This window comes from Pseudorca crassidens, chromosome 20 (assembly GCF_039906515.1).
Source record: "Pseudorca crassidens isolate mPseCra1 chromosome 20, mPseCra1.hap1, whole genome shotgun sequence".
NCBI lineage: Eukaryota > Metazoa > Chordata > Mammalia > Artiodactyla > Delphinidae > Pseudorca > Pseudorca crassidens.
In genome coordinates, this window is record NC_090315.1 from 24962897 (window position 1) to 24990482 (window position 27586).

The 27586-nt window shown below is 44.5% G+C and overlaps 1 long non-coding RNA gene across 4 annotated transcripts in view; it reads left to right on the plus strand.

Annotated features, from left to right (window-relative positions):
- LOC137215053 (uncharacterized) overlaps positions 1 to 27586 on the plus strand; it is a 262346-nt gene that overhangs the window by 20119 nt on the left and 214641 nt on the right. For 2 of the 4 annotated variants that reach the window (XR_010939140.1, XR_010939139.1), the window contains exons 4-7: positions 11430 to 11697; positions 12351 to 12462; positions 23307 to 23443; positions 26639 to 26775. This is a non-coding gene — a long non-coding RNA (uncharacterized lncRNA). Of the gene's footprint in view, positions 1 to 11429; positions 11698 to 12350; positions 12463 to 23306; positions 23444 to 26638; positions 26785 to 27586 lie in introns of all 4 variants that reach the window. The other 2 variants (XR_010939137.1, XR_010939138.1) reach the window with 1 other exon arrangement.

Sequence of the window (27586 nt, forward strand, 5' to 3'; positions counted from 1 at the left end):
GGCAGGTGAGTGTCAGGTCCCAAGCTCTGGCCCCCTTGTTTCTCCTCCCTGCTTCCAGGTGAGGTCTCCAACCAGCAGGGTGCAGTGAACAGCTGGGCTTCATGCCCTCTGTTGTAGGATGCAGGCTGGCCAAGGCCCTCACCAACTTCACCTGTTTCCCTTGGTAACAGGAGAGAGTACGCCCCAGCTGGAAGGGGTGGGAAGGCTGGGAGGTGCAGGGTAGCTGTGAACAGGAAAAAGGGAAATGGGTTCTTATGGCCAGCTGCGCAGCCCTGTTGTGACGGTCACCTGGACGGTAGCACACAGACATTGGGTCCTGTGAAGCTTCAGTGCTTTGTGGTTCTGGAAATCCTGTAGGAGACGGTCCAGAGCAGATGAAGCTAATGCTCTCAGTGGAGCTGGTGAAGCCAAAGATCTGCAGTTCAGACTGAAGGTGCCGATGTACATACAGGACAAAACCATCTCGTGTGATTGGACTTCAGGCACGTTTAACATGAATGCAGCCATGTTAATGCCTAGCATCTTCTATCTTGTGCCTCCCCTCAGGGACCCCCTCCTCAGTTCCTGGGGTTCCTGTAACCCACGTACAGGGGGATGGAGAGTGGGCTCTGTCCAGTCTGAGCTCTGAGTTAACCCTGCGTGTGAGTCTGCTCAGGACCGCCATAACAAATAGCACAGATAGGGCAGCTTGGGTAACAGACCTATCTCCCAGTCCTGGATGCTGTCGGAGATCAAGGTGTGTGCACGCTGGCTTCTCCTGAGGCCTCTCTCCTTGGTGCTTAGACAGCCATCTTCTCCCCAGGTCCTCACATGGTCTCCCCCTGTGCCTATCTGTGTCCTAATCTCTTCTTGTAGGACATCAATACTATTGGATTAGGATCCACCCTGGTGACCTCATTTTTACCTTGATCACCTCTTTAAAAATCCCATCTCCAAATACAGCCACATCCTGGGGTCCTGGGGGTTAGGGATTCAGCATGTGAATTTGGAGGGACGTGACTGAGCCTATACCATCCTGCTTAGGAACTAACATGTGCCTCGGTCCTTCCTTCCCTCCAGTCACATGAGGCGATGTAATGGCTGAAGGAGAGGCCACTCATGCAGAGTTTGTGTCCCAGCTGGGGAGCCCTTCTCTGCTCTCTCTGATCAGGCCATGGTAGTGCCTGCCCTGTCCTGAGATGAGCAGTTCTGGGGTTTCCTGCCGTGTCTCCCGGCCTGCTGAGGTGCTCATTGTCAGGGAACTCAGGAGCCAGCAGCCTAGTGGGGATGCCGGGGACTCTCAGGGCCTTGGCAGATGTCTCTCCCGGCAGATACCCTAGCGAAAGTGGGGAAACATTTGGGGGATTACAGGCGGGGGAGAGTCAGTCTCGTTTATGCTTCAGAAACACCAGGTTGGGGTGGGATGTGAGACGCGCTGTGCGGGCAGGGAGCTTTGTCAGGCCTGATGGAGGAACCAGGCACAAGTTCGGGCTTGGGCCAGGGTTGTGGGCGTAGAGGGGAATTAGTGTGGGAACTGGCCACAGACTGTTGTCGAAATCTCGGCTTCCCCGTGCACCGAGGCCAGACAGAAATACGGAGACAGGAATTTTGGAGGAAGAGAGCGATGGCTTTATTTTTCTGCCAGGCAGAAGGGAAGACACAGCTGGCTAGCGCCACAAGAACTGGGCACCCCACGCTCCTTGAGAATCAGGGAAAATTTTATGCGTGGGGCTCTCGCAGTCCGGGGTATAGGGTGAGTATAAAAGTAGTGAATGTCTTGCATTCTTCCTTTCCTTTGCATTATTTCAAAACAGTCATAGCTGGCATCAGGCCGCGTGGTAATTGGGGTCCAGCAGTCTGGTAATTGCATACGTTTGCCTCTGGTTTATCGGCGGTGACCTCGTTTCTGAAATGCAAAAGCTATAGGGGGTGATTTGTTATGAGGGGCGTATAGAATGTAAGTGCTGGACATAATAAGGTTAGGGAGTGAGAGGCAGGGGATGTAACTCACAGAGTCAGGGGTGATGGGTGCCGAATGTAAATTACATAGTGTCAGGGAGTGAGGTTAGCTTTGTAAAGTACAAATGTAGTTATTACAGATTAGTGACAAAGTATAACAAGGAGTGATGAACTCTTTCAGGCCAGGTTATGTTTCTTCTCTAGCCTGTTTGCAGTTCCCTTTGTTTTCCTTGTTCTCAGGGGAAGGAAAACTTCATTTCTACTTTTGCTGCAACAAGACTGGAGGAGCAGATGACACCCACTGGGGAGGGTGGGAGCCTGGGAGGCCCCAGTGTTACCGAACAAAACTTGGGTCCCCTTGCCCGAGTGCAGTAAAGCCAATCTACTGACACCGGGTGTGGTGAAGGAAAGTGCAGCTTTAGTTGTAAAAGTGCCAATACAAGGAGGCCAGGTGGCTTGTGCTCTAAAACCCCAAGCTCCCTGAAGGATTTCAGTAAAGCGATATTAAAGGCCAGGTGAAGGAGGGGCGTCGCAGGGTATGTGATCAGCTGGTGCACAATTCTCTGGTTGATGGTGAGGTAACAGGCGGTTAACATTATAAATTCTTAGGCGCTAGAAGTTCCGGGGCTACATGTTCATGATCATCAAGTAGTTAAGTTCTTCCACTTGGTGGTGGTTTTAGCATCTGTAAAACAACTCAGGAAGCGTGTATCAGATACTGTTATCCAGGTACTTCAGAGAGGAGCTACAGCAGAGCATGTGGGGGAGGGGCCTGTCCTGGGAAGGCCCAATAGGGTCCTGCTTGGTTACACCCGGTGCCTGGGCTCGGCAACCTGGGGAGGTGGGGCTGCTCCTGGGTGTGGGGAGCTGTGGGCCCAGTCCTCTGAGGGGCCTGTTAGCCCCCAAGGTGAGATGGGGGTGCAGTGGCTGGACAGAGACGTCTGGCCTGGGAGAGGGGTCCAGGCTGGAAATGTCACGGGAATCATCACAGGGAGGGAGAGGAAAGGCCAATGGGGGCAGGTAGGTCACAGCGGACTATGTGCAGGTGACTGCGGTCCTGGTGGAAGCAACTCAGAGCCACAAAGGAGTGGCCGTCAGGGGCTCAGCTCCATTCTCCTGTTCCTTTGTAAAACTGCTGTGTAAGAGTTTGAGACACCGCCAGGAGATGTCAGGGCCCAGTACTGCCATGGCTTCATCAAAGGGCCCAGGGGGAAGAGAACCACTGCAGGTCCCTCCCATGTCCGCACTGGGAATGAGCCCCATCGGGGCTCCTGGGCTCACAGACTTGAGGGAACCTCTGTCCTCAGGACCGGTCTTCCTCCCTCCTCTCACCTGCTGGTCAGAGGCCCAGGAACCCCCAACCTGGCTCCACACCCAGGGCCTGGATTCTGGGACAGCTTAGGGGTAAGCAAGACCCTCACGCTCCTTTATCTGCCTGGGGGTGAGAATGTCTTAAACGCTGCAATTGACTGATTATGGAGGGCTGAGTGTTTCCAGCAGGTATGGGTGGAAAGATGGGGTGTGAACTTCCTGTGCCTGCAGGGTCTTCCCAGCGTGAAGATCTCTGTGTTTCCCCCGGCCAGTCAGCATCCTCCCAGGAAGCCCAGATCCAGTATTACGAGGGCAAAGGCTCTCCCCTTGCTTATCTGTAACTTCCCACTCCCACAGCAAGGCTGTGGCTGGCTCCCTGGCTCCCACCATCTGCCATTTATCTGTGCATTGCTCCTTTCCAGGATACATGTGCAGAGGTTTCAGAATTGTTAGCTACTACACCCTGGAAAGAACTTCATAGAATAAAGCCCACTGTTTATATACGGTCCATTTTGCCTTTAGTCTACAGATTCCATTCATTTCCAAAGGTGACTTAAGTCAGCACCTTTTATCCCATCCCCTACAGTGAGTTGCTTCCATATATTTCTAATACAGTTAGATTCTGTGACATTATGTATTCCATCCTGCAACATTCCTACATCCTAAATAACTAAATTTGAATAGATTATGATTGGCCCCTTGGGCTATGCACATCTGTGGGCTTAGACAAATGCATAGTGACAGGTATCCACCCTAGAGTATCACGTGGACTACTTCAGACACCCCACCCCATGATCTGCTTATCGTCTACGTAGCTTTGCCTTTCCCGGAATGTCATCAATGGGGTCATACTGTGTGCAGCCTCCGCAGACTGAAGTCTTTCACTTAGCAGTATATACTGAAGATTTATCAATGTCTTTCCATAGGTTGGTTGTGCATTCTTTTCTGCTGAGTAGTATTCCACTGCACGTGTATGGGAGGAAAAACAATTTTCCCTCTACTTTTCTAGGTTCTTGGTTGAGGCCCCCCCCCCGCCCCTGTAATAAAAGACAGATTACCAGGAGAAAAGCCGAAGTTTAATAACATGTATACCTTCTGAATACAGGGGGGATACCACGGAAAACTGAGTCACGCCCTGAAATGACCAAAACTATCCCCTTAAATACTGTCTTCAGCTAAAAACAGAAGAAAGATGCTGGGGAAGGGGGGAAGGCCAGTTATGGCAGGTTATCATGCAAAGCACAGTAAACAAGGGTATGACTGTTTGCACATTTAAGTCAGGACTTCCCCATTGAAAAGAGTTACCTAATATTTAATTATCCTTCTATTTTGGGTGCAAAGAGGGACATACCCTTATAAATGGAGATTTCTCTGTTGTAAATGTCCTTCATAAAACGGCAATCTCAGTTTTCTAAGATTTTTAAAAAAATTTATTATTTTTGGCTGCATTGGGTCTCCATTGCCACGTGCAGGCTTTTCTCTGGTTGTGGCGAGCAGGGGCTACTCTTCATTGCGGTGTGCGGACTTCTCATTGTGGTGGCTTTTCTTGTCACGGAACACAGGCTCTAGGCGTGTGGGCTTCAGTAGTTGTGGCTCACAGGCTTAGTTGATCTGCGGCATGTGGGATCTTCCCGGACCAGGGCTCGAACCTGTGTCCCCTGAATCGGCAGGTGGACTCTTAACCACTTAGCCATCAGGGAAGCCCTTTTTTTTAAAGCAGACCAATAATCCTCATGCCAGAGAGACATAGTTTGGGGTGGCATATTTTACTCGCGTTGACATGGATGTACCCCAATTTGCTTATGCATTCATCTTTTGAAGGATATCCTGATTTCTTCAAGTTTTTAGCCATTATGGAAGTGCTGCTCTTCATAATTGCATCCTTCTTTGCATTTGGACGTAGATTTTCAAAGCAGTTGCCTAAATACTGGAAGTGTGATTGTTGGATCCCAACATGAGACTTGTTTAGCTTTGGAAAAAACTGCCAAATTGTCTTACAAAGTGGCTGCACATGCATCCCCCCAGGTATGAGGGAGAGTTCCTTTTGTTCCTCACCCTCTAGCAATTGGTATTGTCATATTTTTGGAGCTTAGCAGTCCTAATAGGTGTGCTGTGATAGCTCATGATTTTAATTTGTAATTCCCTAATGGTATATGATGTTGAGCTTGTTTCTTTTTTTTTTTTCTTGCGGTGTGTGGTCCTCTCACTGTTGTGGCATCTCCCGTTGCAGAACACAGGCTCTGGACACGCAGGCTCAGCGGCCATGGCTCACGGAACCAGCTGCTCCGTGGCACGTGGAATCTTCCCGGACCAGGGCAAGAACCCGTGCCCCCCGCATCGGCAGGTGGACTCTCAACCACTGCGCCACCAGAGAAGCCCTTGAGCTTGTTTCTGTATGACTTTTACTATCTGTATATCTTTTTTGGCGGAATGTCTGTTCAGATCATGCTGTTCATGTTCATGCTGAGAGGAGCCCTGTCTCCTCAGGACCTGCTGGGGCTTTGGCTTCTGGAACACGTGGGGCTGAGTCCATGCTGATGGCCGGGCTTCGGAACAAGCCGGGGTCGGATCCACACTAACAGAAGCCGGGTCTCCTCAGGACCCGCTGGGCCTTCAGCTTTGGGACACTGTGGGGTCCAGTTCATGCTGACAGGAGCCTGGTCTCCTCAGGACCTGCCGGGAGGTGATGCTGCTGAGGGAGAAGGTGAGGAAAAGTGGGCAGAAGGTTCCTGTGCGTGGCTGACCACTGAGGGTGTCTGTCTTCAGAGGACCCAGGAGAGGAAGGGCTTGATGTGGAAAACTGGGTTTTTGGCCCCTTTTGTGTGTGGTGTAGACAGAGTGCAGTGTTGTTCTTTGGCGTGTGGCGTCTGGTTTTCCCAGCACCATTTATTGAGGGGACTGTCCTTTCCCTGGTGTATGTTCTTGGCTCCTTTCTTGTGAATTAACTGACCACATACCTGTAGGTTGATTCCTGGGTTCTCTGCTCTGTTCCTCTGGTCTGTGTGCCTGTTTTTGTGCCCATTCCACACTTTTTGGGGACTGTAGCTTCGTAATGTAGTGTGAAATCAGGGAGGGAGACACCTCCAGCCCGTTCTCCTTCCTCAAGGTCGTTTTGGCTCTTCTGGGTCCTTTGTGGTTCCACACACAACTTAAGATTATTTGTTCTGTTTCTATGGAAAATGTCATTGGACTTTTGGTAAGGATTGCATTGAATGCGTACATTAATTTGGCTAGACTGCATATTTGTTTTAAATTAAACAAAAATTTGGGTCACACCATGTAGCATGCAGGGTGCGTGATCTTAGTTCCCCAACCTGGGATCGAACCCGCGCCCCCTGCAGTGGGAGCACAGAGTCCCAACCCATGGACAACCAGGGAATTCCCACCATAGAATGCATATTTTCACAGTATTCTTTTTTTTTTTTTTTTTTTTTTTTTGCGGTATGCGGGACTCTCATCGTTGTGGCCTCTCCGGTTGCGGAGCACAGGCTCCGGAAGCGCAGGCTCAGTGGCCATGGCTCACAGGCCCAGCCACTCCGCGGCATGTGGGATCCTCCCAGACCGGGGCATGAACCCGTGTCCCCTGCATCGGCAGGCGGACTCTCAACCACTGCGCCACCAGGGAAGCCCTTGTTTTGTTTTGGTTTTTTGCGGTATGCGGGCCTCTCACTGTTGTGGCCTCTGCCGTTGCAGAGCGCAGGCTCAGCGGCCAAGGCTCACGGACCCAGCTGCCCCACGGCATGTGGGTTCTTCCTGGACCGGGGCACGAACCCACGTCCCCTGCATCGGCAGGCAGACTCTCAACCACTGCGCCACCAGGGAAGCCCCTCCATTTATTTTCGTCTGTTCAGTGTCCTCTATCAGTGTCTCCCAGTTTTCAGTGTGCCGGTCCTTCATGTCCTTGGTTAAATTTACTCCTAGCTATCTTTTTGGATGCAACTGTAAGTGGGATTTTTTTAAAATTCTTTTTCTGATGGTTCATTATCAGTGTATAGAATCACAAATGATTTTTGTGCATTGATTTTTCTCTTTTTTTTTTTTTTTTTGTATCCTTCAGCTTTACTGAATTCATTTTTTAGTTGTAACAGTTTTTTGGTGGTTGAATGTGGAGAACTAGAATTCAGAAATCCCACTGTTTCATCTACATCCAGGTCATCCACAGCACCCAAGACATAGTGGCTCCGAATATAATCTTCCCATGGTGCCTCTTGTAGTATGTGGACTCCTACAAGGGTGATTAGCCTCCCCACTGTGGGTGAACTGGATCTGGGTAGGACTTGGCCTCTATAACAGAGTTTGATGTCTGTATTTCTGGCATGGTATGACGTGGTTGTTTTGATAAGTACTTTATTTTCTAGTAAATTTCAAGTGTATAAAAGACTTTAAATAGCAGTATAAAGTTTTCCATCTTCACAAAATACTCCAGTTTGTTTTACCCTGTGAGAGTGGGAGGGCCACTCTCCCAGGGAACCAGCACATAACCCCAAAGTGAGGAATAATTAAGGTTTCCACATTATAATCCTATCCACGGACCCGCTTCAACTTTCACCAGCTGCCCCAGCTTTGTGGAAATGTATTTTTCTATTCGAATCCAGTTTTCTCTTCTTGGAACCATCACTAGGGCTTTTCCTCACTTTAAAAACCTTGCTGGATTGAAAGTGTACAAGATGAGCATGATCTGGGTGGTTTTTCTGTATGGCTTCTTTCACTTAGGATGTTTTCACTGTTTATCCGCATTGTAACATTGATCATTATTTCATTCATTTTTCCATTGTGATTAAAAACACATAACATTTGCCATTTAAACCATTTTTTAAAAGCTTTTTAAAAAAATTATTTTCTATTCTTTGGCTGTGTCGGGTCTTTGCTGCTGCACGCAGGCTTTCTCTAGTTGCGGCCAGCGGGGGCTACTCTTCATTGCCGTGTGCAGGCTCCTCATTGCGGTGGCTTCTCTCGTTACGGAGCACGGGCTCTAGGCGCACGGGTTTCAGTAGTTGTGGCACGAGGGCTCAATAGCTGTGGCTCACGAGCTTAGTTGCTCTGCGGCATGCAGGATCTTACAGGACCAGCGCTTGAACCCGTGTGTCCTGCAATTGGCAGGCGGATTCTTAACCACTGTGCCACGAGGAAAGCCCCATTTAAACCATTTGTAAGTATATAGTTCTATGGCCTTAAGTACATTCACATTGTTGTAAAAATATCCTCACCATCCATCTCCAGAACTTTATTTTCCCCATGTAAAACTGTAGCCATTAAACACTAACTCACCTCAACCCCTGGCAACCTTATTCTACTTTGTCTTTGGATTTGACTTATCTGGATACCTCATACTAGTGGAATCATAGAACGTTTGTCCTTTTTGTGTCTGGCTGGTTTCACTTAGCATAATGACTTCAAGGTTCATCCACATTGTAGCATGTGTGAGAATTACCTTAGTTTTAAAGGTTGAATCATATTCCATTGCATATATACTACACTGTACTTATCCATTCATCTGTTGAAGGATGTGTTGTGTTGCTTCCACCTTTTGGCTATTGTGAATAATGTTGCTATGAATATGGGGTACAGATATCTGTTCCAGTCCTTGCTTTCTAATATTCTGGGTGTACACCCTGGAGTGGAATCAAGCAATCATACATTTTCCATGTTTTTGAGGAGCCACCATACAGTTTTCCACAGCGGCTGTATAATTTTACTTTATTCCTTTATATGACAGAATAGTGCAGCTTATGGATCTACCTTATTTTGCTTATCCGTTTACCTGCTGATGGACATTTATATCTTTCCTACCCTAGGCTATTGTGAACAGTGCTGCTGTGAATAACTGGTGTACAAGTTTTTGTTTGAATGCCTGTTTTCCATTTTTTTGGTATATATCTAGGAGTGGAGTTGTTGAACCACATGGTAATTATATTTTATATTTTTGAGTAAATGCTAAAGGTTTGTACACATAGACTGCACCATTGTACATCTCCATAAGTTACTTTTAAGGGTTCCAATTCCTCTGCATTGTTGCCAACGTTTGTTATTTTTATTTACATATTTTAAAATTTATTTAAAATTTTATTTTTATTCTAGTGTGTGTGAAGGGGCATCACACTGTGGCCTTAATTTGCATTTTCATCATGACTCCTGACATTTGACATCCTTTCATGTCCTTGTTGACCATTTGTATGTCTTGCCTGGAGAGCAGTCCATGCAAGTTATTTGTCTGTTTCAAAAATTGTATTGTTTGTCTTTTTGTTGATGAGTTGGAAAAGTCCTGGGTACATTCTAGGTAAAGAGTCTTATGAGATATATAATGTGCCAATATTGTCTTCCATTCTGTGGGCTGTCTTTTTACTTTCTGGATAACCTCTTTTGATGCACAAAGGTTTGTAATTTTGAGGAAATCCAATTTATCTATTTTTTTCTTTCATTTCTTATGCTTTACTGTCAAATCTAAGAAACCATTGCTAAATTCATGGTTGGGAAGATTTAATTCCTCGGTTTATTTGAGAGTTCATTCAGTCATCCCTCGGCGCCCACTAGGCCAGGTTTTAGGCCTGGGGCTGAGTCAGTGTGAGGGTTCAGCGGTCACGGTTTAGGGTTATGGGTCATCGTTGGAGAGTCATGGTAGAGGGTTGTGGTTAAAGGGTCAGGGATTAGAGTTTAGGGGTCAGTGGTGAGGGTCTAGGGGTCTGTGGCTAGGGTTGTTAGGGGGTTACGGTTAGAGGTTAGGGTTCTTAGGGTAAAGGTTAGAGTTAGGTTTAAGCACAATTGGCCCTCATTGTCCTCCCCTCTCCTTCTCTGTGAAGCCTCCAGAATGGGTAGGACTTCCCCAGGGTCAAACAGGAGTCAGGGAGCTGAGGTCAATAACTGTTTTTCTGGCCTCCCTTCCCCCAGTCCTGGGCTCTGAGAGAAGAATGAACTGTCTGTTCTTGTCTAGGACTGTTTCTTATCCACCTCAACCTCTGTCAAGCATTGGGGAGGGTGTCAGAAGTCATGCATGGTTTCCTTCTGCTCTCCTACCTGGGAAGGGTGATGCTGGCCCTACTCTGCCTGGGCAGCCCCAGGTTCCAGCACAGCCCAGACAGGAGGGCACTCAGTGGACATGTGTGGATTTATACAGGACTGGGTGCAGTGACCTGCCAGCCCCCAGATGCTGCCTTCTTGAGGGCTGCTGGGGCCCTCCTGGCACTGGAGGCATCCTTTGTCCCATCTGAGTGGGCATGAATAGATGATCAAGTCTCAGGCAGGACATCCCTCGACCTCTGACTATCCAGGCAGGCATCTGTGGTCTTCTAGCTCAGTCCAGCCTGGGCATTGTCATGCCCTCATGTACAGCTATGGAGCTGACCATGATGCTGGGCAATTCAAGAGCTACCTGGGCAGTGTAGACATTCCTTTGAGAAGTTTCAACCACCAACATGCATGTGGCTGAGAAAAAGGCCTCCCGCTCACGGCCTCATAGGCTGCCAAGCGAGGGAGTAATCCTCTAGACATTGGAGTGTGGCCCTGATGCAACATCCATGCAGCAGACCATGGCCCTGCAATCCTCTGTTCTTTCAGTCGTTAGAAACTTTTGACATGCATATTCATTAAGAATCAAAGATATGGGAGCAACTGGACCTCCCAGTGTGAGGTTTACACTGCCACTGCCATTGTCTTGGAGAGCCATATGCATCCATGTGGCCTCTGGAAAGCCTGCCAATTATGGGTTCCATGGCATGGAATAATTCTCGAGCCTCCCGTTACTTCATTGCTCAAGTGTCCTTACCACCTTAGCATTTGGTTTCTTCCTCTTAGTAAAGGAGAAAGAAGAAACTGGAAAAGGAGCAGTATTGTTTTTCAGGGATGGGCAATTAATATGGCCAGGGAGATGGCATAACTCAGGGCTCCCACCTCTCAGGGGCAGGAATGAGGTCTGTGTGTCTTCTCAGGACACATGGGCTGTTCTGGGCCAGCCTCTGAGATGTGAGGACCTGATGCCCAAGGAAAGAGACTTGAGTTTACCACCACCAATGATCCTGACTTTTCAGCAAGTGAAAGAACTTTTTGCAGTCTTGGGAGGGACAGTAAGAGCACTGGATGAGTCGCTGCAGCCCCTGACCCTAAGTGAACCCCTTTCCTCCTTTTGTGTCAGATTCTGTGCTGTGCAGTGAGCTGTCATTGACATAGAATCTGTTGCTTTCTCCCAGCCAGCATCTGTTCTCAGGCCCAAGTGCCTCAGTTTTCCTTTGGGAATTACATGTCACCTGCTTCCAGTCCAAACAGTTGCAGAAGGATGACCCCATATTCCACCCAGCTCGAAGATGGGTTTACAACCCACATCTAGCCAGTCCCATTTTCCATCTTCTGGTGATCGGTCAAGGATGAGAGTGCAACCCAAGCCAGATCAAAGGCATTTAAAACCATGACTTTCTTGGAATCCAAGAAAAGGAGAAACTCTTTGTCGGAAAATGGATGGTGAGTGGTTGTCAGCCTAGAACTGCTGTTGGTCCAAGTGCAGTGAGAGAGCCTGTGCCTATGAATGGGCTCCCCCAAAGGCACTGAGCGGGACAAAGATTTGGAGAGAAGCAAGGTCACACTGAGACAGTGTGAGCCCCTGGACCTGCCAGGTCCAAACCCATTCTTCAACTTGCCACTTGTAAATATTAACGTATTTCTACCCTTACAATAAATACTAATTTATTTTATTTCCATAAGTGTGTCCAGTCACTGGGAAAAGAAAAAGTCCTGGTTGATACATCTGAGTCAATAATCCCTGACCCTTCCTCAGGTGTCCTCACTGGGTAGGCGTGGCTGGGGTAGGTGAAAACACTGGGTGGGGTCATAAACTAGGGGAGCTGGCAAACAGCTCTGTCTTTCCTCAGTGGTTAATTGGCCTTTTTGTGTTTTCCTTCATTTAGGGTCCATTTTGGTAATGTGTTTTTACAAAGAAATCCCCCTTTTCCTCTAGATTTCCAGTTTGTTACAGTAGGTCTCTCTTATTTTGACGTTTAATTGTTCCTGTCTAATTTTCTACAGAATCATGACAAATAATGAACAATATAGTGATACTTTACTATTAACTGAAGTCTCTATTCACGTTCCCTTTGTTATACCTTTCCTTGTTCCAGGGTCTCAGAGGACATGGGGTCATCATGTCTGTTTAGTCTCTTCTGGGCTCTGACAGTTGCTCAGATTCTCCTTGTTTCCATGACCTTGACAGTGTGGAGGAGGGCTGCTCAGGTATTGTATAGACTGCCGGGCGCTGGGATTTCCTTGGTGGTTTTGTCGTGGTTAGACTTGGCTTTGCAAAAGCAGACCACAGATGTGAAGTGCTTCCTCTTCACTATATATCAAGAGGACAGGCTCTTAAGGGAACTTCTCCCTTATATTCTTAATTTTGGTCACCTAGCTGAGGTAATGTTTGTCACGTTTTCCCACAGTGAGGTTAATTTTTTCCCATGTCCATCCTGTGTGTCTTATGTAGGAGGCAGTCATAATGCAGAAGCCACACTTGAGGAGAGGGGTTAGCTTCACATCCTTGATGGACAGCTGACTTGCTATATACATTGTTTAGAAGCTTTCTGCATAGGAGATTTCTATTTAACACCATTCATCAAAAACTATGTAATTTATTTATACCAGTTTGGACACGTGAATAATTATTGTAAACTTTTGGTTATAATCCAGCACTACATTATTAGACTGCTTAGTTCATTGTTGCTTTGGCTGTTGAGAGCTTCTTCCATTTGCTCTTGTTTTCATTTTACATATTTTTTCTTTTGTGGGTTTAAAAAATTTTTGGTACTTCTTTACTTTCTGATATTTTAAGATTATCCTGCTTCATATATTTACTGTCTCAGTCCTACCATCAGCCCTTTCTTCAAAGAGTCCTAGTTCCTTTTATTAGAGAATGGTATTAAAAACTTACATGTGGGAGCTAAATATGCTCAGCTGACAGTACATAGAAATATATGCATGTATCCCAACCTATGCATATACACATAATTACAAAGATTTCCCTGTGGAACTATGTGTAGGCTAAAGATAGTTTATACTGATATCTCCAAGTGGATCTGTTATGACATGGATATTGTAACCTTCTCCCTTCGTTTGACTGTAACATCCAACTCCAGTGGTAAGAAACCTGGCTTCTACCATTTGTCATTTATTAAATTCAGTGCTTGTTCCATTTGATGACTGATATAGTAGTTTCAGTACTGTTAGCTGCTACCCCTCATGGGAAAGAACATAGAGTCCACTGTGTACGTATGGCACATTTTGTCTTTGGCCTAAGATTCTGTACATTTCCAAAGTTAACTTAGGTCAGCCCATTTGTCCCACTACCAACTGTGAGTTTTTTCATACATTTCTGAATCAGTTAGATTCTTTGTTACATTCTGTATCCCAGTTTTTGACACTCCCATATCCTAAGTAGTTAAGTTTGAATAGATTGTAAATTACTTGTTGGGTTGTAAAAATCTGTGGGTATAGCCAAATGCAGTGACAGGTATTCACCACTGAAGTATCATATGGACTATTTTCAAGCACATATTCTGTAAACTGTTTACTGTGTCAGTTTTGCCTTTTCTAGAATGTCATATAAATGAGGTCATACACTGTGTAGCACTTCAGACTGGATTCTTTCACTTAGCAATGTAAGTGTTAGATGCATGTATTATTTTTTTGGGGGGGGGGCACGGGTTGATGATCCATTCCTTTATATCTCTGAATACTATTGCACTGCATGTATATGAGAGGAAAAATAATTTTCCCTCTACACTTCTATGTTCTTTATTGAGATCCCCCTTGTAATGAAAAAGAGACGAACTGGAGAAAACAATCAGAAGTTTAATATATACCATGCATACCTCCTGTATACTTGGAAGATACCCAGGAAAACTGAGTCACTCCCTGAAATGGCCCAAGCCGTTACCTTAGACACTTCTGCTGAGAACAAAAAAAAAGATGTCAGGGAATGGAGGCAGCCATTTAAGGGATGTTATTAGGCAAAGCCCAGTAAACAAGGGTAAGGTTGTTACACAGATTTACATCCAGGCCTATTTCATTGACAAGCTTTTTTTTTTAAAAAAAAACATTTATTTATTTGGCTGCACCGTGTCTTAGTTGCGGCCTGTGGAATCTTTAGTTGCGGCATGCGGGCTCTTAATTGCAGCATGCGGGATCTAGTTCCCTGACCAGGGATTGAACCCTGGTCCCCTGCATTGGGAACATGGGGTGTTAACCACTGGACCAGCAGGGAGGTCCCAACAAGCTTTCCTTGATATTTAGTCATCATTCAATTCCTGGTCCAGAGAGGGACATACCCTTACAAATGGAGATATCCTTAATAAATGTAAATTTACCTCCTAAAAGGGCATTTTCTACTTGGTTTTGAAAGATTCTCCTGGGTCTGCTGTTTCTTAAATTAATCAGTCCAAAATAATCCTTTTGTCAGATGGGCATATTTTGGGGTGGTGTATTCTGCTCCCCTTGACATGTATGTGCCCTAATTTGCTTATGAATTCATCTACAGAAGGACATCCTGATATCTTTAAGTTTTTAACAATTATGAATAGAGCTGCTGTGCATTACTTGATGCTAGTTTTGGTTTGAATACAGTTTTTCAAAGCCGTTGTCTAAATACAAGAGGTACACTTCTTGGATCCTAAGGTGAGACTTTTGATTTGGAAAAATCTGCCAAACTGTCGTTCAAAGTTGGTTGTACATGCATTCCACCAGCATCTTGAGTTTATTCTTGTATGCTTATTTACTGCCTGTTTATCTTCTTGGGCCAGGTGTGTGTTTCAATCTTTACCAGTTTTTAATGGCGTTGTTGGCATAATTTGAGTACAAATCCTTTATCAGATATGTGTTTTGGAAATAGTTTCTTGCAGTTTGTGGTTTGTCTTCTGGTTTTCTGAATAAGGTCACCAGACCCAAAGTCATGTAGATTATCTTTTTTTTTCCCTAGGATTTTTATAGTTTGCTAATTTAAATTTGGCTACGGGCATTTTGAGTGAATTTTGGTTTAAGTTGTAAAGTTTGTGTCTACATTCATTTCATTACATATGGTTTGTAATTAATTGCTCCTTAACCATCTTTTGAGAAGATACAATGAGATACTTGGCTCCATTTCAGTTTGGATTTCCAAACTTAGTATATATAGCAGAACTGCCTCCCAGATGAGGCCTCTGGGTTTGTGAGTGCGGCACTCCCGGCACTTTTCTCACATCCCACAGGGGGCGTCGAACCCACCTGTGTGACCCTGGGGGCACAGGTGCACCCTGCCCACAGACTTTGCTCTGTGACAAGCAGACAGGAGCTTTGTCTCCTGTCAGGGCCTAGGTTTCCGGACCATGAGGCATTGTCCACACTGACAGGAGCTGGGTTTTCTCAGGAACCACTGGTAAGGAGACTCCACAAGAGGAAAAAATGAGCAAGTGTGGAGAATCTTCCTGTGCAGCTGACTGCTGGCTGGGTGGGGTGCATCTTCAGGGGACTCAGGAGAGAAAGGGTTTAATGTGGAATACTGTGCACTTTTAGTTAGTTTTATGTGCAGTGTAGATGGTGACCAGTGTCGTTCTTTGGAGACTGGTGTCTACTTTTCCTGGCACTGTCTGTTGATTGCTTTAGGTAGAATAAACTTTTTTTTTTTACATCTTTTTTGGAGTATAATTGCTTTACAATGGTGTTTTAGATTCTGCTTTATAACAAGGTGAATCAGTTATACATATGTTCCCATATCTCTTCCCTCTTGCGTCTCCCTCCCTCCCACCCTCCCTATCCCACCCCTCTAGGTGGTCACAAAGCACCGAGCTGATCTCCCTGTGCTATGCGGCTGCTTCCCACTAGCTATCTATTTTATGCTTGGTAGTGTATATATGTCCATGCCACTCTCTCACTTTGTCACAGCTAACCCTTCCCCCTCCCCATATCCTCAAGTCCATTCTCTAGTAGGTCTATTTCTTTATTCCTGTCTTACCCCTAGGTTCTTCATGATATTTTTTTTTCTTAAGTTCCATATATATGTGTCAGCATACGGTATTTGTCTTTCTCCTTCTGACTTACTTCCCTCTGTATGACAGACTCTAGGTCCATCCACCTCATTACAAATCGCTCAGTTTCATTTCTTTTTATGGCTGAGTAATTTTCCACTGTATATATGTGCCACATCTTTTTTATCCATACATCCGATGATGGACACTTAGGTTGTTTCCATCTCCTGGCTATTGTAAATAGAGCTGCAATGAGCATTTTGGTACATGACTCTTTTTGAATTATGGTTTTCTCAGGGTATATGCCCAGTAGTGGGATTGCTGGGTCATATGGTAGTTCTATTTGTAGTTTTTTAAGGAACCTTCATACTGTTCTCCATAGTGGCTGTACCAATTCACATTCCCACCGGCAGTGCAAGAGTGTTCCCTTTTCTCCACACCCTCTCCAGCATTTATTGTTTCTAGATTTTTTGGTGAGGGCCATTCTGACTGGTATGAGATGGTACCTCATTGTAGTTTTGATTTGCATGTCTCTAATGATTAATGACGTTGTGCATTCTTTCATGTGTTTGTTGGCAGTCTGTATATCTTCTTTGGAGTAATGTCTATTTAGGTCTTCTGCCCAATTTTGGATTGGGTTGTTTGTTTTTTTTTGTTATTGAGCTGCATGAGCTGCTGGTAAATTTTGGAGATGAATCCTTTGTCAGTTGCTTCATTTGCAAATATTTTCTCCCATTCTGAGGGTTGTCTTTTGGTCTTGTTTATGGTTTTCTTTGCTGTGCAAAAGCTTTGCAGTTTCATTAGGTCCCATTTGTTTATTTTTGTTTTTATTTCCATTTCTCTAGGAGGTGGGTCAAAAAGGATCTTGCTGTGATTTATGTCATAGAGTGTTCTGCCTATGTTTTCCTCTAAGAGTTTGATAGTTTCTGGCCTTACATTTAGGTTTTTCATCCATTTTGAGCTTATTTTTGCATATGGTGATAGGGAGTGATGTTATCTCATACTTTTATATGTACCTGTCCAGTTTTCCTAGCACCACTTATTGAAGAGGCTGTCCTTTCTCCACAGTACATTCCTGCCTCCTTTATCAAAGATAAGGTGACCATATGTGCGTGGGTTTATCTCTGGGCTTTCTATCCTGTTCCATTGATCTATCTTTCTGTTTTTGTGCCAGTACCATACTGTCTTGATTACTGTAGCTTTGTAGTATAGTCTGAAGTCAGGTAGCCTGATTCCTCCAGCTCCATTTTTCGTTCTCAAGATTGCTTTGGCTATTCGGGGTCTTTTGTGTTTCCATACAAATTGTGAATTTTTTTGTTCTAGTTCTGTGAAAAATGCCAGTGGTTGTTTGATAGGGATTGCATTGAATCTGTAGATTGCTTTGGGTAGTAGAGTCATTTTCACAATGTTGATTCTTCCAATCCAGGAACATGGTATATCTCTCCATCTCTTTGTATCATCCTTAATTTCTTTCATCAGTGTCTTATAATTTTCTGCATACAGGTCTTTTGTCTCCTTAGGTAGGTTTATTCCTAGATATTTTATTCTCTTTGTTGCAATGGTAAATGGGAGTGTTTTCTTGATTTTACTTTCAGATGTTTTCATCATTAGTGTGTAGGAATGCCAGAGACTTCTGTGAATTAATTTTGTATCCTGCTGCTTTACCAAATTCATTGATTAGCTCTAGTGGTTTTCTGGTAGCATCTTTAGGATTCTCTATGTATAGTGTCATGTCATTTGCAAACAGTGACAGCTTTACTTCTTTTCCGATTTGGATTCCTTTTATTTATTTTTCTTCTCTGATTGCTGTGGCTAAAACTTCCAGAACTATGTTGAGTAAGAGTGGTGAGAGTGGGCAACCTTGTCTTTTTCCTGATCTTAGTGGAAGTGCTTTCAGTTTTTCACCATTGAGGAAGACGTTGGCTGTGGGTTTGTCATATATGGCCTTTATTATGTTGAGGAAAGTTCCCTCTATGCCTACTTTCTGGAGGATTTTAATCATAAATGGGTGTTGAATTTTGTCAAAAGCTTTCTCTGCATCTATTGAGATGACCATATGGTTTTTCTCCTTCAATTTGTTAATATGGTGTATCACATTGATTGATTTGCGTATATTGAAGAATCCTTGCATTCCTGGAATAAACCCCACTTGATCATGGTGTAGGATCCTTTTAATGTGCTGTTGGATTCTGTTTGCTAGTATTTTGTTGAAGATTTTTACATCTATGTTCATCAGTGATATTGGCCTGTAGTTTTCTTTCTTTGTGACATCCTTGTCTGGTTTTGGTATCAGGGTTATGGTGGCCTCGTAGAATGAGTTTGGGAGTGTTCCTCCCTCTGCTATATTTTGGAAGAGTTTGAGAAGGATAGGTGTTAGCTCTTTTCTAAATGTTTGATAATATTTGCCTGTGAAGCCATCTGGTCCCTGGCTTTTGTTTGTTAGAAGATTTTAAATCACAGTTTCACTTTCAGTGCTTGTGATTGGTCTGTTCATATTTTCTATTTCTTCCTGATTCAGTCTTGGCAGGTTGTGCATTTCTAAGAATTTGTCTGTTTCTTCCAGGTTGTCCATTTTATTGGCATAGAGTTGCTTGTAGTAATCTCTCATGATCTTTTGTATTTCTGCAGTGTCAGTTGTTACTTCTCCTTTTTCATTTCTAATTCTATTGATTTGAGTCTTCTCCCTCATTTTCTTGATGAGTCTGGCTAATGGTTTATCAATTTTGTTTATCTTCTCAAAGAACCAGCTTTTAGTTTTATTGATCTTTGCTATCGTTTCCTTCATTTCTTTTTCGTTTATTTCTGATCTGATCTTTATGATTTCTTTCCTTCTGCTACCTTTGGGGTTTTTTTTTGTTCTTCTTTCTCTAATTGCTTTAGGTGCAAGGTTAGGTTGTTTATTCGAGATGTTTCCTGTTTCTTAAGGTAGGATTGTATTGCTATAAACTTCCCTCTTAGAACTGCTTTTGCTGCATCCCATAGATTTTGGGTCATCGTGTCACCACTGTCATTTGTTTCTAGGTATTTTTTGATTTCCTCTTTGATTTTTTCAGTGATTACTTCGTTATTAAGTAGTGTATTGTTTAGCCTCCACGTGTTTGTATTTTTTTGCAGATCTTTTCCTGTAACTGATATCTAGTCTCATAGCGTTGTGGTCAGAAAAGATACTTGATACAATTTCAATTTTCTTAAATTTACCGAGGCTTGATTTGTGACCCAAGATATGATCTATCCTGGAGAATGTTCCATGAGCACTTGAGAAAAATCTGTATTCTGTTGTTTTAGGATGGAATGTCCTATAAATATCAGTTAAGTCCATCTTGTTTAATGTATCATTTAAAGCTTGTGTTTCCTTATTTATTTTCATTTTGGATGATCTGTTCATTGGTGAAAGTGGGGTGTTAAAGTCCCCTACTATGAATGTGTTACTGTCAATTTCCCCTTTTATGGCTGTTAGTATTTGCCTTATGTATTGAGGTGCTCCTATGTTGGGTGCATAAATATTTACAGTTGTTATATCTTCTTCTTGGATCGATCCCTTGATCATTATGTAGTGTCCTTCTTTGTCTCTTGTACTAGTCTTTATTTTAAAGTCTATTTTGTCTGATATGAGAATTGCTACTCCAGCTTTCTTTTGGTTTCCATTTGCATGGAATATCTTTTTCTATCCCCTCACTTTCTGTCTCTATGTGTCTCTAGGTCTGAAGTGGGTGTCTTGTAGACAACATATATATGGGTCTTGTTTTTGTATCCATTCAGCCAGTCTGTGGCTTTTGGTGGGAGCATTTAATCCATTTACATTTAAGGTAATTATCGAGATGTATGTTCCTATTCCCATTTTCTTAATTGTTTCGGGTTTGTTACTATAGGTCTTTTCCTTCTCTTGTGTTTCAGGCCTAGAGAGGATCCTTTAGCATATGCTGTAAAGCTGGTTTGGTGGTGCTGAACTCTCTCAGCTTTTGCTTGTCTGTAAAGGTTTTAATTTCTCCATCAAATCTGAATGAGATCCTTGCTGGGTAGAGTAATCTTGGTTGTAGGTTTTTCTCCTTCATCACTTTAAATATGTTCTGCCAGTCCCTTCTGGCTTGCAGAGTTTCTGCTGAAAGATCACCTGGTAACCTTATGGCGATTCCCTTGTGTGTTATTTGTTGTTTTTCCCTTGCTGCTTTTAATATGTTTTCTTTGTATTTAATTTTTGACAGTTTGATTAATATGTGCCTTGGCGTGTTTCTCCTTGGATTTATCCTGTATGGGACTCTCTGTGCTTCCTGGACTTGATTAACTATTTCCTTTCCCATATTAGGGAAGTTTTCAACTATAATCTCTTCAAATATTTTCTCAGTCCCTTTCTTTTTTCTCTTCTTCTTCTGGAACCCCTATAATTCAAATGTTGGTGCGTTTAATGTTGTCCCAGAGGTCTCTGAGACTGTCCTCAGTTCTTTTCATTCTTTTTTTCTTTATTCTGCTCTGCAGTAGTTATTTCCACTATTTTATCTTCCAGGTCACTTATCCGTTCTTCTGCCTCAGTTATTCTGCTACTGATCCCATCTAGAGTATTTTTAATTTCATTTATTGTGGTGTTCATCATTGCTTGTTTCCTCTTTAGTTCTTCTAGGTCCTTGTTAAGTGTTTCTTGCATTTTCTCTATTCTGTTTCCAAGATTTTGGATCATCTTTACTATCATTATTCTGAATTCTTTTTCAAGTAGACTGCCTATTTCCTCTTCATTTGTTAGGTCTGGTGGGTTTTTATCTTGCTCCTTCATCTGCTGTGTGTTTTTCTGTCTTCTCATTTTGCTTATCTTACTGTGTTTGGGGTCTCCTTTTTGCAGGCTGCAGGTTCGTAGTTCCCGTTGTTTCTGGCGTCTGTCCCCAGTGGCTAAAGTTGGTTCAGTGGGTTGTGTAGGCTTCCTGGTGGAGGGGACTAGTGCCTGTGTTGTGGTGGATGAGGCTGGATCTTGTCTTTCTGGTGGGCAGGTCCACGTCTGGTGGCGTGTTCTGGAGTGTCTGTGGACTTACTATGATTTTAGGCAGCCTCTCTGCTAATGGGCGGGGTTGTGTTCCTGTCTTGCAAGTTGTTTAGCACAGGGTGTCCAGCACTGTAGCTTGCTGGTCGTTGAGTGAAGCTGGGTGTTGGTGTTGAGATGGAGGTCTCTGGGAGATTTTCGCTGTTTGATATTACATGGAGCTGGGAGGTCTCTTGTGGACCAGTGTCCTGAAGTTGGCTCTCTCACCTCAGAGGCACAGCACTGACTCCTGCTGCAGCACCAAGAGCCTTTCATCCACACGGCTCAGAATAAAAGGGAGAAAATGTGGAAAGAAAGAAAGAAAGAAAGAGGACAATAGAAAATAAATTAAGGTAAAATAAAATAAAGTTATTAAAATAAAAAATAATTATTAAGAAAAAATTTTTGAGAAAGTAGAAAAAACAAACAAACAAAAAGGACAGATAGAACCCTGGGACAAATGGTGAAAGCAAAACTATACAGACAAAATCTCACACAGAAGCATACACATACACACAAAAAGAGGAAAAGGGGAAAAAATCATAAATCTTGCTCTCAAAGTCCACCTCCTCAATTTGGGATGATTCGTTGTCTATTCAGGTATTCCACAGATGCAGGGTACATCAAGTTGATTGTGGAGCTTTAATCCGCTGCTTCTGAGGCTGCTGGGAGAGATCTCCCTTTCTCTTTTGTTCGCACAGCTCCCGGGGCTCTGCTTTGGATTTGGCCTGCCTGTGCATGTAGGTCGTCGGAGGGCGTCTGTTCTTCGCTCACGACGGGGTTAAAGGAGCCACTGATTGGGGGGCTAGGTTCACTCAGGCCGTTGGGGAGAGAGGGGCATGGAGTGCGGGGCGGGCCTGCGGCGACAGAGGCTGCCATGACGCTGCACCAGCCTGAGGAGCGCCGTGCGTTCTCCCGGGGAAGTTGTCCCTGGATCCCAGGACCCTGGCAGTGGCGGGCTGCACAGGCTCCCCGGAAGGGGGGTGTGGATAGTGACCTGTGCTCGCACACAAGCTTCTTGGTGGTGGCAGCAGCAGCCTTAGCGTCTCATGCCCGTCTCTGGGGTCCACGCTCTTAGCCGTGGCTCGCACCCGCCTCTGGAGCTCCTTTAAGCAGCGCTCTGAATCCCCTCTCCTCGCGCACCAGGAAACAAAGAGCGAAGAAAACGTCTCTTGCCTCTTCGGCAGGTCCAGAGTTTTCCCCGGACTCCTGAGTAGCCGTGGTGCACTAGTCCTCTGCAGGCTGTGTTCATGCTGCCAACCCCAGTCCTCGCCCTGCGCTCCGATCGAAGCCCGAGCCTCCGCTCCGAGCCCCGCCCACCCAGGCCGGGGAGCAGACAAGCCTATCGGGTGGTGAGTGCCGGTCGGCACCGATCCTCTGTGCGGGAATCTCTCTGCTTTGCCTTCCGCACCCCTGTGGCTGCACTCTCCTCCGCAGCCCTGAAGCTTTCCCCCTCTGCCACCCACAGTCTCCACCCGCGAAGGGGCTTCCTAATGTGTGGAAACCTTTCCTCCTTCACAGCTCCCTCCCACTGGTGCAGGGCCCGTCCCTATTCTTTTGTCTCTGTTTATTTATTTATTTTTGTCTTACCCAGGTACGTGGGGAGTTTCTTGCCTTTTGGGAGGTCTGAGGTCTTCTGTCAGCGTTCAGTAGGTGTTCTGTATCAGTTGTTCCACGTGTAGATGTATTTCTGGTGTATCTGTGGGGAGGAAGGTGATCTCTGCGTCTTCCTTTTCCACCATCTTCCCCCATCCCAAACATTTTAATAATAGTAATTTTTTCTGATGCATGAGCATGGAGTATTGTTTTCTATTGTGTCTTCAGTTTCTTTATCAATGCTTTATAGTTTTCTGAGTATAGGTCTTTCATGTCCTTGGTTAAATTTATTGCTAAATAGTTCGTTCTTTTCGATGGAATTGTAAATGGGATTGTTTTCTTAATTTTTCTTGCTGGTGGTTCATTATTAGTGTATAGAAACAAAACTGATTTGTGTATACTGATCCATATTTTGCAACTTTACTGAATTTATTTTTTAGCATATTTTTTGAAGTAATGTGAAAAATTGCAATACTAAAATCTCACAGTTTCTACTGCACCCCAGGTAATCCACAGGACCCAAGAGATGGTAGCTACTAATATACTCTTCCCACGGTGCCTCTTCATACCATGCGGACTCCGACAAGGGAAATAAGTATCACAACTTTGGTTGAACGTGGTCTGGGTAAGTCTTAGCCTCTATAACAAAATTTGATGTCCGTCTTATCTGATTTTCTGGCATGGTACTGACATGGTTGTCTAGAAAAGTAATTTACTTTCCAGTAATTTAAAATGTACCGAAAAGTTGCAATAATGGCAAAAAGTACTCACGTTTGCCACTTCACACAAAATGCACAGTGTGTTTTGCCCAAGGAACCAGCACATAACCCCTAAATGAAGAAATCCTGATGTCCACATTATAATTTAATACTCAGCCCCACTTCAACTTTCACCTACTCTCCCAACTGTATGAAAATGTCTTTATCCATCCTGATCCAGTTTTCTTTTTCTGGAACCATTACTGAGTTTCTCCCTCCTTTGGACAACCTTGATGGATTTGAAGCAAACAAGATGAGTATGGGATCTAGGTGGCCTTTTCTGTATGACTTTTTTCACTAAGAATTTTTTTTTTTTTTTTTTTTTTTGGTACGCGGGCCTCTCACTGTTGTGGCCTCTCCCGTTGTGGAGCCCAGGCGGCTCCGGACGCGCAGGCTCAGCGGCCATGGCTCACAGGCCCAGCCGCTCCGCGGCATGTGGGATCTTCCCGGACCGGGGCACGAACCCGTGTCCCCTGCATCGGCAGGCGGACTCTCAACCACTGCGCCACCAGGGAAGCCCAAGAATGTTTTTAATGTTCATTTTTGTAACAAATATCAGCACTGCACTTTTTTTCATTGTCATTAAAAATACAAAACACAACTTTAGCATTTAATTCACTTTACGTATACAGTTTTGTGGTATTAACTACCTTCATGTAGTTGCACAAACAAGTTAACTAACATGTGTACCCCCTGTGTGCATGGCAGATACCCAGGAAATTGAGTAACACCCTGAAACGGCCCAAGACATCACCTTAAATACCGTCTTCATTTAAAAGGCAAAAAAAGGAAGGCTATAGTTGTTTGTCTACATTCATTTGATTGTATATGGTTTCCAATTGATGTTGTATAACTAGTTGTGGAGAAGTCATGGGATAGGTGGCTTCATTTCAGTTTGAATTTCCAAATTTAGTAGATTCTGCCGGCTTGATACAAGGTTTACAAACTTCATATTGGGTCAGGACATCCCATGGTGTAACTCGTATTCATGGTTTGTTCAACAATTAAAGTTCTCTGTGATACGAGTTCATCCCGGAGTAATCCAGGTTAGTTTCTGTTATACATTTGTCCCAGGATGAAAGGACAAGAGAAATAAGACCTAATTTATAAAAGTGCTTTCAAACCAATTGATATTAAAGTGTAGTTGACCTACAATGTTGTGTTAATTTCTACTGTACAGCAAAGTGATTCATATATACAAACATACATATATACATATTTTTCATATTCTTTTCCATTATGGTTAATTACAGGGTATTGAGTACAGTTCCCTGTGCTGTACAGTAAGACCTTGTTTATCCATCCTATATATAATAATTTGCATCTACTAATCCCAGACTCCCAATCCATCCCTCTCCCCTGTCTTCCCCTTGACAACCACAAGCCTGTTTTCTATATTTGTGAGTGTGTTTTTGTTCTGTAGATAGGTTCATTTGTGTCTCATTTTATAATCCACATATAAGTGATATCACATGGTATGTGTTGTTCTCTGTCTGACTTACTAAACTTTGTATGATAATCTCTAGGTCCATCCATGTAGCCGCAGATGGCATTATTTCATTCTGTTTTATGGCTGAGTAATATTCCACTGTATATATGTACCACATCTTCTATATCCACTCATCTGTTGAGGGACATTCAGGTTGCTTCCGTGTCTTGGCTATTGTGAAGAGTGCTGCTGTGAATGCTGGGGTGCACGTACCTTTTCGAATTATAGTTTTGTCTGGATGTGTGCCCAGGAGTGAGATTGCTGGTTCATATGGTAATTCTATTTTTAGTTTTTGAGGAACCTCCATACTGTTTTCCATAGCGGCTGCATCAATTTACATTCCCACCAGTAGTGTAGGAGGGTTCCCTTTTCTCCACACCCCTTCCAGCATTTATTTCTAGACATTTTAATGATGGCCATTCTGACCACTACGGGGTGATAACTCACTGTAGTTTTGATTTGCATTCTCTCATAATTAGCGATGTGGAGCATCTTTTCACGTGCCTCTTGGCCATCTGTATGTCCTTGGAGAAATGTCTATTTAGACCTTCTAAAATTCTGCCTATTTTTTTATTTTTTTCCTCTTTTGAGTTGTATGAGCTGTTTGTATATTTTAGAATTAAGCCCTTGTTGGTCACGTCATTTGCAGGTATTTTCTCCCAAACAGGGAGCACAGGTTCTGGAACAACTGGATACCCACATGCAGAAGAGTAAAGTTGGACCCTTACCTCCCCCCACCTCATATACAAAATCAACCGAAGGCCTAGATGCAAAATGGACCAAAGGCCTAGATGCAAGAACCAAAATTAGGAAACTCCTAGAAGAAAACATGAGAGTAAATCTTCATGACCTTGGATTTGGTCATGATTTCTTAGATCTACCAGAAGCACAAGCAACAAAAGACAAAATACATGAACTGGACTTCCTCAAGATGAAAAACAGTTGTGTATAAAAGGAGCAAGGAATAAGATAATCCACCATCCAAAATGGCCCAAGATGTTTGCAAACCATGTATCTGATAAAGGACTGTAGCCCAGCAGCCAAGCCCCCGGTGGTGCAGTGGAGTGTCTGTGCGGCCCCTCCCGTCCTCGGTGATCAGGGGGTTTCAGGCCCCACAGCACCCGAGGGGTGGACACGGGTCATCCTCAGCACCCTCAGGGAGTGAGTGCTGGATGGTTTTGAGCCCAGATGCACTCCCATTACTGCCCTCAAATGCTGAAGGCTTCAGCATGCCTCCAGAAGGACACAGAGTATTTGCAAGTCTTTGAGAACCAAGAGAACAGTCTTCACTTTTCTGAAAGGGCATCTTATTATTTCACAGCATGACCATTTTCAATCTGGCTCTCGGGGGTGCCCTCCCACCTCCCTGATTCCTCTGAGAGTGGCCATGGGGGGTTGGCTGTCCCTAGTCCCCACACCAGGTGACAAGGCCAGTGGGGCCAGACCCTGGTGGTCCTTAGCTTCGCTGGAGACTAACCCAGACTCTCAGCCTGCGACTGAACGTGGACGTGCCTGCTTCTCCCCGTCACCAATTCTCATCTCCTCCTCTGTCTGTCTTTCTCTTGCTTTTCAGTCTCAGATTTACCTGACGGCCACCACTCACAGCTCCCGAAGAGCCCAGAGATTTCTCCTGGAAGGAAAGGTTCTGGAAAATCAGAGGGATAAATAAAGGATGCGGCTGATTCCCGCCTTGTGCTGACGCCCAAGAGGGTGAGGAGAGTGAGTGTTTTCTCATTAGAATTTTAAATCCTCCAAGTAATAAGTCATTGGGTGGGGGCATCCAGTGTTCTCCTGCTCGTTCTAAGAATGTCATTCCTGGATTTTAATGTGGTAAATAATTTATATTATAAATATGCAGAGGGGGCGATATCCATTCAAAAATGTTAGAGGTAACTCCGAGGGATTTACAACGAACAAGGACACAGAACCCTGTGTCCAGACACTGGCTGTGAGGCTCCTACCCTGAGCCGCAGTCCCCTGGAAGGTGGAGCGGCCATGACTCTCCTCCCGCAGGTGAGCCTACACAGGCACATCCCACGTGGGACCACTGTATCGCAGAATCTTAGAGTGGCCGATGGCAGGCAGCTGGCTAGAGATGCGGACAAGAGAAAACCGCCCAGCAGCCTGGGACAACCCTGGGGTGAGGCCTTAGGAAGGGCCAGTGTCAGAGCCTCAGAGATAACTTGAAGAGAGTTCAGGCTGTTAAGGACATCGTCAGAGATGCACTTAGGGACATATTGAGGATCTCACTTAGGGACAGGATCAGGGCATTATTTAGAGACAGCTTCGACTATAAGGGCCTAAGTTAGGGACAGTGCCAGTGCTTCACTTAGAGATAACGTGAGAGCCTTAGTTAGACACAGTTGAGGCTGTTACTCAGGGATATCTTCAGGGCCTTAGAACCAGCATTATGGCCATAATTAGAACCAGTGTCAGGGCGTTAGTTAGGGCCCAAACTAGGGTGTTAGTTAGGGAGTCAGGTCATTAGTTACAGACAGTGTCAGGGTTTTAGGTAGGGACA